We start from the raw sequence: 13736 nt of genomic DNA on the forward strand, positions 1-13736 counted from the left end.
AAGGTCATTGCCTGTCCTGTTAGATGGTGACCAATTAGTGAGGGAGCTGCTACAGCTAAGTTCAGGTCAAGGGGCCAAGTGCAGATTAGACACAATTCTCATGGTCAAGGTGATGACAGGGGCTGGGACAGTAGGAGTCCACAGTCAGCTCTTGTCCTGGGAAAGTGACTGCTGAGCAGTGTGGACAGGTGAGCTCACTTCTTAAACACAAAATTATCCTCTCTGTTCTGCTTGGAAGTCCAATCACCAGGCAGGCCTTTCACAAGCTATTCTGAGGGAGATGCTTTACTTAATATTCTCACAGAACCCTGTCCCCCTGCTATCCCTCAGCACAGGTCACCTCTCCTGACACATTTGTCATGTGGAGACTCATTTTGAGGGAGTTAGAATGTGTGCAGTTCCCAGGAAAAGTAGTGATGACTCTTCACAGTAATGCTGATAACTCCCACTGAAATGGGAGAATGTTCTGTGGGACAGGGCAGGACCTGGAGACCCTGGGTATTGTTCCATACTGTGACCCCAGAAAGAGCAGGCAGGGGGACAAAGGTCTCAGGCGCCAAAGTACAGTTTGCTACCTGGGCACTGGAGAGAGTCTCCTGAGAGGAGGCTCAGATCCTTAGGGGAGGGAAGCACATAGAAGCAGGTCACTCTGGGGCTTGTGATGCCAGAGACAGAGGGTTCTGGAAGGAGTAATTGCAGCCACCTGAGAGCAGAGATCTTGGAGTGACCATGTCAGGTTCCTTGGGCTTTAATGGCAGAGAATCACACACTGGGGGTTCACAAAAGTGACATAGTAACTCACAGCGCTGAGGTTATCATCTGAGCTCAAGCCCACACAGCAAAACGTTTTAACCTGATCTCAGCTATGATCTTGCAGGAAGGGGGATGCAGACACCTGCAACAGCAGAAACCCCAAGATAACAGGCCAGGGGGCTCCCATTGAGTGAAGGCAGCGATGAAAGGCGGCAGGGTTCACTATAATGATCAGTACTCAGCCCAGGCTGGAGACTTAGCATCATAAGAAGACATGTGTCCTGTGCACCTGCATGAATGGGAAAGGGAAGGGTGACTCCCCACAACAACACTATCATGCCTATTACACGTGTGATGCAGACAATTAAATGTCCATCCTGGGTAAAGAATAACAAACCTCAATGAGCCCATCCTGACAGTGAAGGAATAGAGGCTAGAACAGTGTTTGGAAAAAGAAAATGTATTTGAGAAAAGATCAGATATTCCACCAAACATTCCAAATTTGGTAAAAACTATTAATACACAGAGCTTGGTGTTTATCAAACCAAGAACTAAAGGGAAAAGAGGAACACACCTCTACCCGCACCGGAAGGAAAAGTTTAAGGAGAGACTCCCCAGTGGAGACCCAGAAAGACTCATCTGCACAGGGACAAACATGAGAACAGAATCCTCACGACAGCAGAGAGGCAGCACGAGATGGGCAGAAAACGGCGAAGCTTCTACTTGAGAAAAACCCTCACCCTCTGTCCCTGCAGCTGCTCTCACAGGCGCCAGGGGTGTGGCAGGTCCCATGAAGCAGGGCTCATGTGGGGAAGGACAGCTCCACTCTCCACGTGTATCCAGGTACTGAGTCTCCAGCAATGAGGGGATGTTGTAACATGCGTCCACGCTGATCCCTGCTCAGAGACAAGACATTCAGTACAATGACACATTTCAACATGGGTGTCTGCTGCAGGGGGCCTTGCTGCCCCAGCCAGATAAGATACTGGCAAGCATTTAGGAAAAGGGCCTCACACCGTGGTCCTGAAGATTCCTAGTGCCTCACACTGCGGGTCTGAAGAATAAACATCCCTTTGTTTTTTGTTCTTGGTCATAACAAGAAAAAGCTTTTTGGAAAATACATTGGGCAATAAATTATACTTATAAGAATATTGTAAGTACATGGCATGGTGAATTATTACCTACTTAAAAATTAAACACTGAACAATTTGGTCCACTTGACAATAGGAAATAATTATTGTATGAGAGCATGCCTGATAAGCAAGCCAGAGCTGGCCGCAAATTTCCTTTTATGGAAGTTCCTTAAAGAAGCTTTTTAATGATTCATAAAGTTGATTACACTAGGAGTTTCTAGGTAGAAAAGTTCTGATAACTGATAACCAGAAGCAGCTGTTCTCTAGCTGCAGGCCATATAGATAGAGGAGTCTCCTGATATTGTAGCCTTGGTGGATAGGGAGGTGCCAAGGACTATTAGCTGTCTTAGGTAATTGTTTATGCTGAACTAATGAGTTTAAGTTTTTATTATCTATTAACTTTAAAGGTCAAAACACGTAAGCACCATATGTTCATGGGAAAGGAATGTACTGATTGTTTCTGTTTTGTTTCTATGCATATGATGATGTAATCTCACCGCTTGCCTTAATGTATAAATAAAGACCCTCTGAGACCCTCAGCAGGAGATACTTGCACCAGAGAGAGTGTCTGAGTCTGCCTCACTCCCCTTCCACTCGCCCTCCTTTCTCCGACGCCCGCTGTCTCATCCTTTCAGGGACACCTGACACGACATTTTGCCGAAGCCGGTCTTTGACAGGTGTCAGCACCTAACACTTGTATTATGATCAGTGGAAGGAATGACAAGTGTTCTTGTGAATTACTTCTATCATGGTGCAGAATCCCTGTCAGAGAGAAGGTCAATCCTGTAAATCTCCTGACAAATTATTTTGGAATTGATCTAGATATCTGGTGGTTGCTCATCAGAAATATTCCTGAAGTCGGATGACTTGCCCTTCTTGATAGAGAGATCTTTTTTTTTTTTAATTTTTTTTTATAGAGGCATGTTTATTTATTTATTTATTTGTTTGTTTGTTTGTTTTGTTTATACATGCACTGGGTACAGTCAGAAGCGCGGGAGGGTGAGAGAATTCACCAGAGCCAGAGCGGGGAGCAGAGCAGGCAGAAGGACCGAAGGACACTGCTGAGGGGAGCAGCGGGCGGCAGGAGAGGTCTGCGCGCCATGCGGGACCCTCCTCCGGTGGCCGGGGAGCAGCCGGGGATCGAACCGGCGCTGCAGAGGCTGCGGGCAGCTTCGCAACCCAGCGCTCAACCGCTGCGCCACCGGGGAGGCCCCATAGAGAGATCTTTGCTGAGTTGCCAAGTTCAGGTTGTTTTGGAAAGTCCATTTTCCCAGGATGGTGCTAACAACTGGTCACATGCTACACTAAGACCCAGAAGGAAAGGTAGGACGACTGGCCCTGAGGAGGCAGCAGCCCCTGGAGACCATGAGGAGCACCTAAAGGGGAGAAGGCATCAGGGGAAGGCATTTGTGGGGTGTTAAGCTGGAAACAGGATGGACAGACTGAGGCCCGTGGACCTGTCCAGTCTCAGTCACCTCTTTACACACAACTAGAGGGGCAGTGTGTCAGGGGTCTCTGTGCCCAGGGGCACAGGGTCCTCTCAGGGGGTCCAGGTACAGCGTCTCAGCATGTGTCAGTGAATCACATTGTACATTTTCAGCAGCAGGAGCCTGAAAACAAATATAGTTGTTTAGTACTTAGGGGAAAGTGCACACCTCACAGGCTATACCTTAGAACAAATGCTCCTGTGCCTACCTGACAGTTCGCCAAAGCCAAGACCTTGACATCATGGGAAAGGATCCTCATCCTAAATTATGAGGAAAGGAGCCTGACATGTAGATCCCGACCAAGGTCTCAGGTCCCCTTGTCCTGTCACAGAGAGAGCAGACAAGGGTCCCCACCTCTGTGCACAGACTCACATATGACAAGGAATCAGATTCCAGCTCCTTGGGCACCTGAGTGTTCACTGCATAGACGCAGGGAGGACAGACGCCTGGATACAGAAGCTGGGTCCTGAGAGGAGGGGCCAGGAGGCCTGGGATGAGGGAAGGAGGAAAACATGATGTGCATTGAGGGGAGGGCAAGAGGGTGAATAATGGGCCCTAAGGTGGGAAATTTAGCCTACCCCTTACTTCTGGTTATTTAGAGAAATCACTTACCCTCTCTCTGTTTCCCCATTTAGTAGACAGGAGTGGAGGCTGCAGTGGTTTATTCGAGTGTCTGGTGAGGGGCCCATGTCACACTCACCCAGGGCCTGGTCTCCATCAGGCTCAGAAGCAGTCATGCTGGTGACTGTCAGCACATGCAGGATGACATTCATCCTGGGCACCAGGGAGCGCTGTGGCCCTGGCTAGGGCCACAGACCAGTCCAGAGACTGGGCTGTGCTCAAGTGCACTGGGCATGACTGATGCTCCCTTTGAAGACACTTCTGCTGTAAAACCAACTCCCACAATGAAACCCAACCTGGTCCTCTTCTGACCTCAGGAAATCAGCAACTTGAGGCCCTTAGGCTCAGGGCTCAGACAAGACTAGATCACACACCCCGGGGACTGGAGAGAGATTTGCATTGGCTGCCCCGATTCCTAGAGCTGCAGGCAGGGAGGATAAGACAGGAGGCTGGAGAGGTCAGTGCAGCTGGGCAGCCTCAGGGCAGAGCTCCTGGCAGCCTCCACCATGGCCTGGGTTTCCTTCTACCTCCTGCCCCTCATGGTCTCCTCAGGTCAGAGCAGCCCAGACACTCAGGGGTCCCCCTCCCCGGTATATCCGCTAATACACAGGCATGAGGGGCATCTGTCCAATCTTACTCATCATGATTCATGAATCTTCTGTTTCAGGTCTCTGTGCTGGGCCTTTGCTGACCCAGCCCCCTTCTGTATCTGCCTCCCTGGGAGCCTCAGCCAAGCTCACCTGCACCCTGAACAGAGAGTTCAGTACCTTCCCCATTGCATGGTATCAACAGCTGCCAGGGAGGGTCCCAGGGAATGTGATGTCTCTTAGGAATGATGGAAGCCACAGCAAAGGAGAGGGGATTCCTGATTGCTTCTCAGGCTCGGCTCAGGGGCTGACCACTAATTGACCATCTCCAACATCCACTCTGAGGACGAGACTGAATATCACTGTAGTGTGGGCTTTAATACAGGGCCATATGGTGATGCCACAGTGACACAAGAAGTGAGGCCAAAACCTCCCTCCCCCAGGGCTCTTCCCCACTTGGTCAGGGTGAGCTACTCCCCATTTCACTGCAGGACCCTAAGAATTTTACTCTTTTCCTTCAACCCTGTGGTCCTGACCTTCTCCCCAGACAGCAGGATGGAGAGGGACACGGGGCATCATTGAGGTCACATTGACAACACAGCATCTGCGTCCTCCCTCAGGCCTGTGGGGTGATTGATACTGAACACCGCCTCAGTGACCCTCAGCCAATAAATGGAAACAGAGTTTGAGGAAAGGGAAAGTGGTTTAATTGATCACCAAATGAGAAGGCAGCAGACTCATGTCTGAGAGACAACCGTGCTGCTCTTTGGCAGAGTGCAGGGATAGTCATACAATGGGAAAAAATCGGGCAATGGGAAGCACCTACAAAGGGGAGGGGAAGAGGTCGGCACAGAGACAGGTGGGCGCAGATTGCTTTTTTCCCTGCTGTATTCCTTGGAATGCAAGAAGACAAATTGTCCAACAAGGGGAGAATTGCAAGGAATATGGGAAAGACAAACTTGTTCATGCTTATCTGAGAGACCAGTCATTTGCCCCTGCATCATGATGCCGGGAGGGACAGGAAGGATCCACACCCTGAGTGATGTCAGGTGATGACTGACAGGATTGGCTCATGAAAGAGCAGGAGAGTCAGGCCAGTTTCTGACAGGCAGAAACTATATTGCACCCCCAGGTGAGGTTCACGGACCCAGAACTTAATGATGTAACAATCTAACACATTGTTTGATACCGAGAGAAAAGAAAAAAGTGAAAAAACGACCAGCTATCTGAGGTACAGGAAGTCATGCCCATTATCAGGGCGACAGTTGTTCTTATAGGGTGAGGAGAGGTTAGGCAGGAAAGCTGGGTTGGCAGGGCAGGAAACAGGTTTAGGTGGAATAAAGTTGTTTGTGATGGATCTGAGTTGTTTTTCTCCTGTTTGTTTTTTCAGTTCCCATTGGATGGTATCAGTGGTACTGGTTTGGGGCCATCTTGTTTTTCTCTAAGTGGGCTGCCTCAACCTGGCCCCTGCATTGACCTTTCAATGACAATGTCCCCAAGGGTCACAGTCCTGTGCCCACACCTTGAGTAGAAGAGTCTGGAGTCTCAGAGTTCCAGGGAATTGTAGGCAGGGTGTGTCCCACCACTTTTCAGGATTGAGGCTCAGCAGAAATCATTTGATCCCAGGAGAGGGTGATATGAGCTTTCTGAGAACCATGGAGTCTCTAGACTGAAGTCCAGTTGGGTATCGAGGTGCCTGTGAGGAGGTCTTCATCAGGACAAATAGGGGGCACAATGTGTTCTCTAATATGGTAGATTTGCAGCTGTTGGTGCATCAAATGGCTCCTCTCTCCCCACAGCACTTTGTAGGAACTGACAAAAATGCCTCACTGGGAGACCAGCAGCAGGGAAGGGGAGAGTGGACACTGATGTGGGAGAATTGGACACCACTATATGTCAGCTTTTGGGGGACCCACATCAACTGCAATTAGTCGTTGGGTAGCAGATTACTGACTCGCAGATTCTCCACAGCAGGTTCATTCCTGGGCCTGGTGATGCCAGAGACAAAGGGTTCTGGAAGTAGTGACTGCAGCCACCTGAGAGCAGAGACCTTGGAGAGACCATGTTAGTTTTCTTGGGCTTAACTAACAGGGATGCACACAATGGGGGTTCACAAAAGAGACATAGTAACTCACAGCACTGAGGTTATCATCTGAGCTCAAGCTCATACTGCAAAAAGTTTTCACCTGCACTCAGCTATGATCTTGCAGGAAGGGGAATGGAAACACCTGCAACAGTTGAAACCCCAACTTAACCAGCCCAGGGGGTTGTCTGGGAGTGATTGCACTGATGAAAGGTGGCGGGGTTCACTATCATGGTCAGTACTCAGCCCAGGCGGGAGACTTAGCATCATAAGAAGACATGTGTCCTGTGCACCTGCATGAATGGGAAAGGGAAGGGTGACTCCCCACAACAACACTATCATGACTGTTAGACGTGTGGTGCAGACAATCAAATGTCCATCCTGGGTAAAGGATAGCAGACCTGGTATGTCATTATGTAGATTATTATTCAGCCATAAACTAGAATGAAGTCCTGTCACATGCCACTACATGGAAGAACCTAGAACACATTGTGCAGAGAAGGACTCACTCATGAGACCATAGAGTATAGGATTCCATTCTTTTCAGAATCCTGAATAGAGAAATGTATAGATACAACAAAATACAGAATTACTTTAGTACTGGGGTGCTTGATGGTTAGAGTAAGACATGAGGGCTTGGGTGCTTTTTGGTAATGAAATATTGTTATTGGGCTGAAATGTTGTCAATTAGCACATTTCTGTGGACAAAAAAATATATTGTCTCTGTATGCCCACCTGCTGCAGTGATTGTGTGTTGGAACTATATCTCAACAACGCAGTGTTAAAAAAAAAAAAAAAGCACACTCATTTTAAGTCATATGCGTGTGACTCAAAAATAAGTTTCTCACCAGAGATAAATTATAGTCCTGATTTTATTCCATAAAAACACATCATGTGGAGATGATGTTGTACAAAAATGTGAAGACTCCTTCCCGCTGTCAGATTGGGTGAGAGTCAGGTGGGACCATTCCTGACACTCCAGGAAACTCCTCTTCAGAGCCCTGAGTGGGGCTGCACACGCTGTGTCTGTTAATGCAGGTGAGGCATTATCCCTGGTCCCCTGGATAATGTACAAATGTCAACTGTGCACATTTTATAAAGAAAACAGATCTTCCTCCAAGCACTGTGCTGAAAAGCTCCAGAGCAGCTGTAGGATGTGTAGGGACCGAGATCACGGAGGGGCGGTGGAATCTTCCATGACTCAGGTGGCATCCACACTGATGACAGATTATTTCATCTTCATCTCTTATCAACTACTAAAGCATGAGCAGGAGATTGAAGAGCTTGTCTGCACTGCATCCCCAGGACCTGAGCAATCATCAGGGAAATTCCAGACAAAGATCATGAAAAGACCACTCTAGCTCCATCAGTCTGGACTGTTTTCTCCTGGGGTGACTGAGCAGCCCAAAAGAGAGGTGGGAGCAGCGCCCATGTGCCTGAGCTCCCCAGACACGGCGCAGAAGCGCCCCCTCAGGCAGCAGGAGCAACTGTCATCCTCTTTCCTTCTAGAATAAGTGCACCCCTTCCTTCCGTGTCAGCTAAAGTGGGGAAAGTCACCCATGGGGCGCTAGAGATGTGACCCAGGACCAGAGGTGGGGGAAATGCAAAACCTTTTGCTTCTTCAGTGTCCTGCAAACACTTTCCGGAGTTGTGGTTAATTTCACACCATCCATCAGGTGTGAAGGCCCCACTTCTCACCCCGCTAGCTTTTGGGTCCCTATTTTCTACTTCAGCCTATATCACAGCACACACGGGGACACCCTCTCCTCAGGTCACATTGGCATTTCCAGAAGACACATGCCAACCTCCTGCTCGTGGTTCTGACCATCCTACATCCTCCTCACACATGTGTTGGTCCCGCTCAGTCTCCTGTCCTCAGTGGTTGTGTCTTCACTGTGTGTGATCAATTTCCTAGCATCCTCTCTGCACTCGCTGGTCATCAGAGATGTCTTTGTAATCTGTTCTCTTGCTTGTTTATTGTTTCTTTTATCCTGTGGAGGAGGTTTTATGGAACAAAAGACAGGAGTTTTGATGAGGTCAGTGTATTCATCCTCCTTTCATACCTCACGCTTCCATTATTTATACTTTCATTCCAACCATGTCTCCTGTACACTCTTTAAACATAAACAAGAGCAATTGCCTGAAATTACATGACCCACTTCCCTGTGTGTGAATTGGGGCTCTCACCCTCTGTCCCTGCAGCTCCCTCCTGTAGTCTGCAAAGTCAACCCCACATGTGTTCTCCCTAATAGAGGGAGTGATGAAGGTTTTCCCTAACCAGAGGTGTGGTCTAGGGTACAAGTAGAAGTATGTGTGTGTGTGCACTTGTTTGTGCGTGTGTGTGAACCTGTGCTGTGTGCACAGGAGGCAATGTCTCACAAGCCACACAAGGGTCTTAGAATCTCTAGTACAGAACAGGCACTAGGTTGTACTTCACAGTCTTTTATGAGCTGAGCTCTGTCTGTTCTTCAAAGGCCCTAGCAAGGCCACAAGGATGTAGGAAGTAGATTTGCATGCCACGCGAGGATAAGAGAGACCTTGAGCACCCATCCCAGCTGCATTTTAGAAGCTGATCCTGCGACATCTGAACCATGGCCTGGAGCCCTCTCCTGCTCCCCCTCCTCATTATCTGCCCAGGTGCTGGCCCTAGGGATCAACCCACACAGACAACAGGAATCAGTCTGGCCTGACCTTCAGTTCAGCACAGGGGATGCAGCAGGGGCTGTGCCCTCTGGGAATGACCCTCATCCTCACACTCACCTCTCTTCTCCTCTCCTCTTGCAGGTTCAGTGGTCACTGCTGAGCTGAGTCAACCACAGTCAGTCTCTGTGGCCTTGGGACAGACGGCCACGATCACCTGCCAAGGAATAAACACTGGTGCTGAGTGGCACCAGCAGAAGCCCGGCCAGGCCCCTGTGTATCTCATTGCTGTTAGTGGCGATAAAGTTCACAGACCTTCAGGGATCCCTGACCGATTCTCAGGCTCCACCTCAGGCAGCACAGCCACCCTGACCATTAGTGGGGCAGGCTGAGGATGAGGCTGACTATTACTGTCTGTCAGTAGACAGCAGTAATACTCATCCCATAGTGACACGGGGCCAAGGGGAAGTAAGACAAAAACGCCGTCCCCATCTGGGTCCTCCAGCTCCAGGAGGACAAGACAGTCAAAAGGAGGTGACCGGGTCCAAGTCCTTTGCCCCACCCCAGCTCTCGGGCATTCTGTGCAGATGTGAGTCCTGAGTGGATTTGGGACTGCAGGATGGTCCTCCAGGGGTTTCCTTGACCAAAGAGTTGTGGGGATTGAGGACCAATGTGAAAAGACTGAACGGGCAGAGAACAAGGAACTGCAGAGACAGCTCTGGAGTTGAGAAGAGTCTAAAGCACAGGTGAGCACAGGGGTGAGGGAGGAAGAGGATGACCAGGAGGAATAACTTCCATGAGACATCAGTGGGAGCTTCTTGTGGGAGCGCACACACACAAGTACATCACACACACACACACACACACACACACACTGGCACACACACAGTCACACAGATCAAATTTGCTTGTTTCCTGGTCAGAAGAGACAGATCCTAGTAAGGCATTGGTTGCCTGTCAGGAGCACTTTGCTCACTAGTAGGGACATTTGTCCAAACTTTAGGCTGATCTGGTGCCTCAGAAGGGAGTGAAAAAGCAAGTTGAGAGCAAGGATTGAATGTGTCCAGGGAATTTACAGAACCAACAAAAAAGAAAGTCATATATACAGGTCTTAGTATCTAACACGGGACATTGCATAAATTTTGGCATTTATCAAAAATTTTCTGTGAAAATTTAGGAATATATTGGTCCTAATAATACAAACCTCAATGAGCCCATCCTGACAGTGAAATGTTCTGGATGTCATGTATCAGATACGGAGACTATTATCATGACAATGTTCCCTTGTTCTGAGTTTAGCAGATGAGGGAACATGCTCAATAAGACACGGGACACATTAACATATGAGGATAATTGACATTCTACCAATAAACATGATACTTTCTGAGATTTAACAATACAATGGAAGACATTGGCAGAAAATTGCTGATGCAAATGTAAAGATTACTGAACTTTATGATGTAACCATCTGACACATTGTTTGATACTGAGAGAAAAGAAAAAGTGAAAAAACGACCAGTTATCTGAGGTACAGGAGAACATCATTGTCCAAATGTGTGTAATGATGACACTAGGGAGAAATCGGGGAAGGAATGGAGGCTGGAACAAATATTTGGAAAAAGAAAATATACTTGAGAAAACACAAAATATTTTACCAAATATTCCAAATTTGGTAAAACTATTAATATACAGAGCTTGGTGTTTAGCAAACCCAGAGCTAAAGGGAACAGAGGAACACAGCTCTACCCATGCCAGCAGGAAAAATTTAGGGAGAGACTCCCCAGTGGAGACCCAGAAAGACTCATCTGCACAGGGACAAACACGAGAACAGAATCCTCACGACAGTGATGCAGCACGAGACAGAGCAGAAAATGGTGACGCTTCTAAATAAGAAAAATCCTGAGCATCTGTCCCTGCAGCTGCTCTCATAGGTGCCAGGGGAGTGATGGGTCCCATGAAGCAGGGCTCATGTGGGGAAGGACAGCTCCACTCCCCGCGCAAATCTGGGTACTGAGGCTCCAGCAATGTTCCGGACATTAGTGGACAGTACACACGTCACTGGCTATACCTTAGAACAAATGCACCCATGCCTACCTGACAATTCTCCAAAAGCCAAGGCCTTGACACATTGGGAAGGATCTTCATCCTAAGATATCAGGCAAGGAACCTGACACATGGAGCCTAGCCAAAGTCTCAGGTCCCCTTTTCCTGTCCCACAGAATCTGTGTTTTCTGCCACAGAGGAGCTGATGAGGGTTCCCATGCCTGTGCACAGACAGACTCACATTTGACAGGGAATCAGATTCCAGCACCATGATCATCTCAGTGTTCACTGCATCGTCGCAACGTGGACACCTGAATACAGAAGCTGGGTCCTGACAGGACGGGCCAGGAGGCCTGGGATGAGGGAAGGAGGAAAACATGATGCCCAGTGAGGGGAGAGCAGGCCCTGAGGTGGGAATTCTATCCTACCCATTGCTTCCCGTATTTAGAGAAAGTCTCTTGCCTTACCCTGTTCCTCATTTAGCAGAAGGGAGAAGAGGCTGCAGTGGGTTATTCTGGGTGTCTGGTGAGGGGCCCATGTCACACTCACCCAGAGCCTGGTCTCCATCAGGCTCAGAAGCAGTCATGCTGGTGACTGTCAGCACATGCAGGATGACATTCATCCTGGGCACCAGGGGACACTGTGGTCCTGGCTTGGGGCCACAAACCAGTCCCATCACTCAGCTGTGCTCAAGTGCACTGAGCATGACTGATGCTCCCTTGAATACACTCAGCTATAAAACCAACTTTCACAATAAAACCTGCACATGGGCCTTGTTCTAACCTTCAGAAATCACCAGCTTGAGGCATTTAGGCTCAGGGAGAAGAGATTTGCATTCTCTGCCCACCTCCTTAGCTAAGGCAGAGAGAATGACACAGTAGCTGGGCAAGGCCAGTGCAGCTGGGCAGCCTCAGGGCACAGCCTCTGGAAGCCTCCACCATGGCCTGAGTGTCCTTCTACCTCCTGTACCTCATGGTCTCCACAAGTCAGAACAGCCCAGAAAGTCAGTATTTCACACCCTGCACAGAATTTCCCATCATGCACAGTCCTTAGGGCTGTCTCCCCATTGTCATTCAGCATGGTTCTTGCATTTTCTATCCAGGTCTCTGTGCTGTGCCTGTGCTGACCCAGCCCCCTTCTGCATCTGCCTCCCTGGACCCTCAGCCAAGCTCACCTGCACCCAGAACAGAGAGTTCAGTACCTTCCCCATTGCATGGTATCAACAGCTGCCATGAGGGTCCCAGGGAATGTGATGTATCTTGGAGGCCACAGCAAAGGAGAGGGGATTCCTGATCGCTTCTCAGGTTCTGGCTCAGGGCTGACCGGTACTTGACCATCTCCAACATCCAGTCTGACGAGGCTGAATATCACTGTAGTGCTGACTTTAATACAGGGCCATAGGGTGACGCCACAGTGACACAAAGGGGAAGTGAGGCCAAATCCTCCCTCCCCCAGGGCTCTTCCCCACATGGTCAGGGTGAGCTACTCCCCATTTCACTGCAGGACCCTAAGAATTTTACTCTTCTCCTTCAACCCTGTGGTCCTGACCTTCTCCCCAGACAGTAGGATGTAGAGGGGCACGGGTCATCATTGAGGTCACTTTGACAACACAGCATCTGTGTCCTCCCTCAGGCCTGTGGGGTGATCGATACTGAATGCTGCCTCGTGTCCCTCAGCCAATAAATGGCAACAGAGTTTGGGAAAGGGAAAGTGGTTTAATTGATCACCAAATGAGAAGGCAGCAGACTCATGACTGAGAGACAACCGTGCTGCTCTTTGGCAGAGTGCAGGGATAGTCACACAAAGGGAAAAAAAGGGGGGCAGATGGGCATTTGTCTGCAAAGGGGAGGGGGACGGGGTCGGCACAGAGACAGGTGAGCGCAGCTTGCTCTTTTACCTGCTGTATTCCTTGGAATGCAAAAAGACAGATTGTCAAACAAGGGGAGAATTGCAAGAAATATGGAAAAGACAGACTTGTTCATGCTGATCTGAGAAACCGGTCATTTGTAACTGCACCATGATGCTGGGAAAGACAGGAAGGATCCACACCCTCAGAGATGCCAGGTGATGACTTTAAGGGCTGGCATGGTAAACAGGAGAGTCAGGCCACTTTCTAACAGGCAGAAACTACATTATGCCATCCCAGAGTTTCAGGGACCCAGAGAGGGGGGTCAGTGAAGACCACCCGTTGTCAAAGGATGGTTGTTCTTATAGGGTAAGGAGAGGTTAAGCAGGAAAACTGGGCTGGCAAGGCAGGAAACAGGTTTAGGTGGAACAAAGTAGTTTTTCGTGGAGCCCAGTTTTGTTTCTCCGATTATTGCTTCGGTTTTGGTTTGATGGAATCAGTGATACTGGCTCAAGGCCATCATGTTATTTTTTTATGTTTTTT

Source organism: Talpa occidentalis, unplaced genomic scaffold (genome assembly GCF_014898055.3).
Source record: "Talpa occidentalis isolate TD23 unplaced genomic scaffold, MPIMG_talOcc4v2.1 talOcc4.14, whole genome shotgun sequence".
Classification (NCBI taxonomy): domain Eukaryota; kingdom Metazoa; phylum Chordata; class Mammalia; order Eulipotyphla; family Talpidae; genus Talpa; species Talpa occidentalis.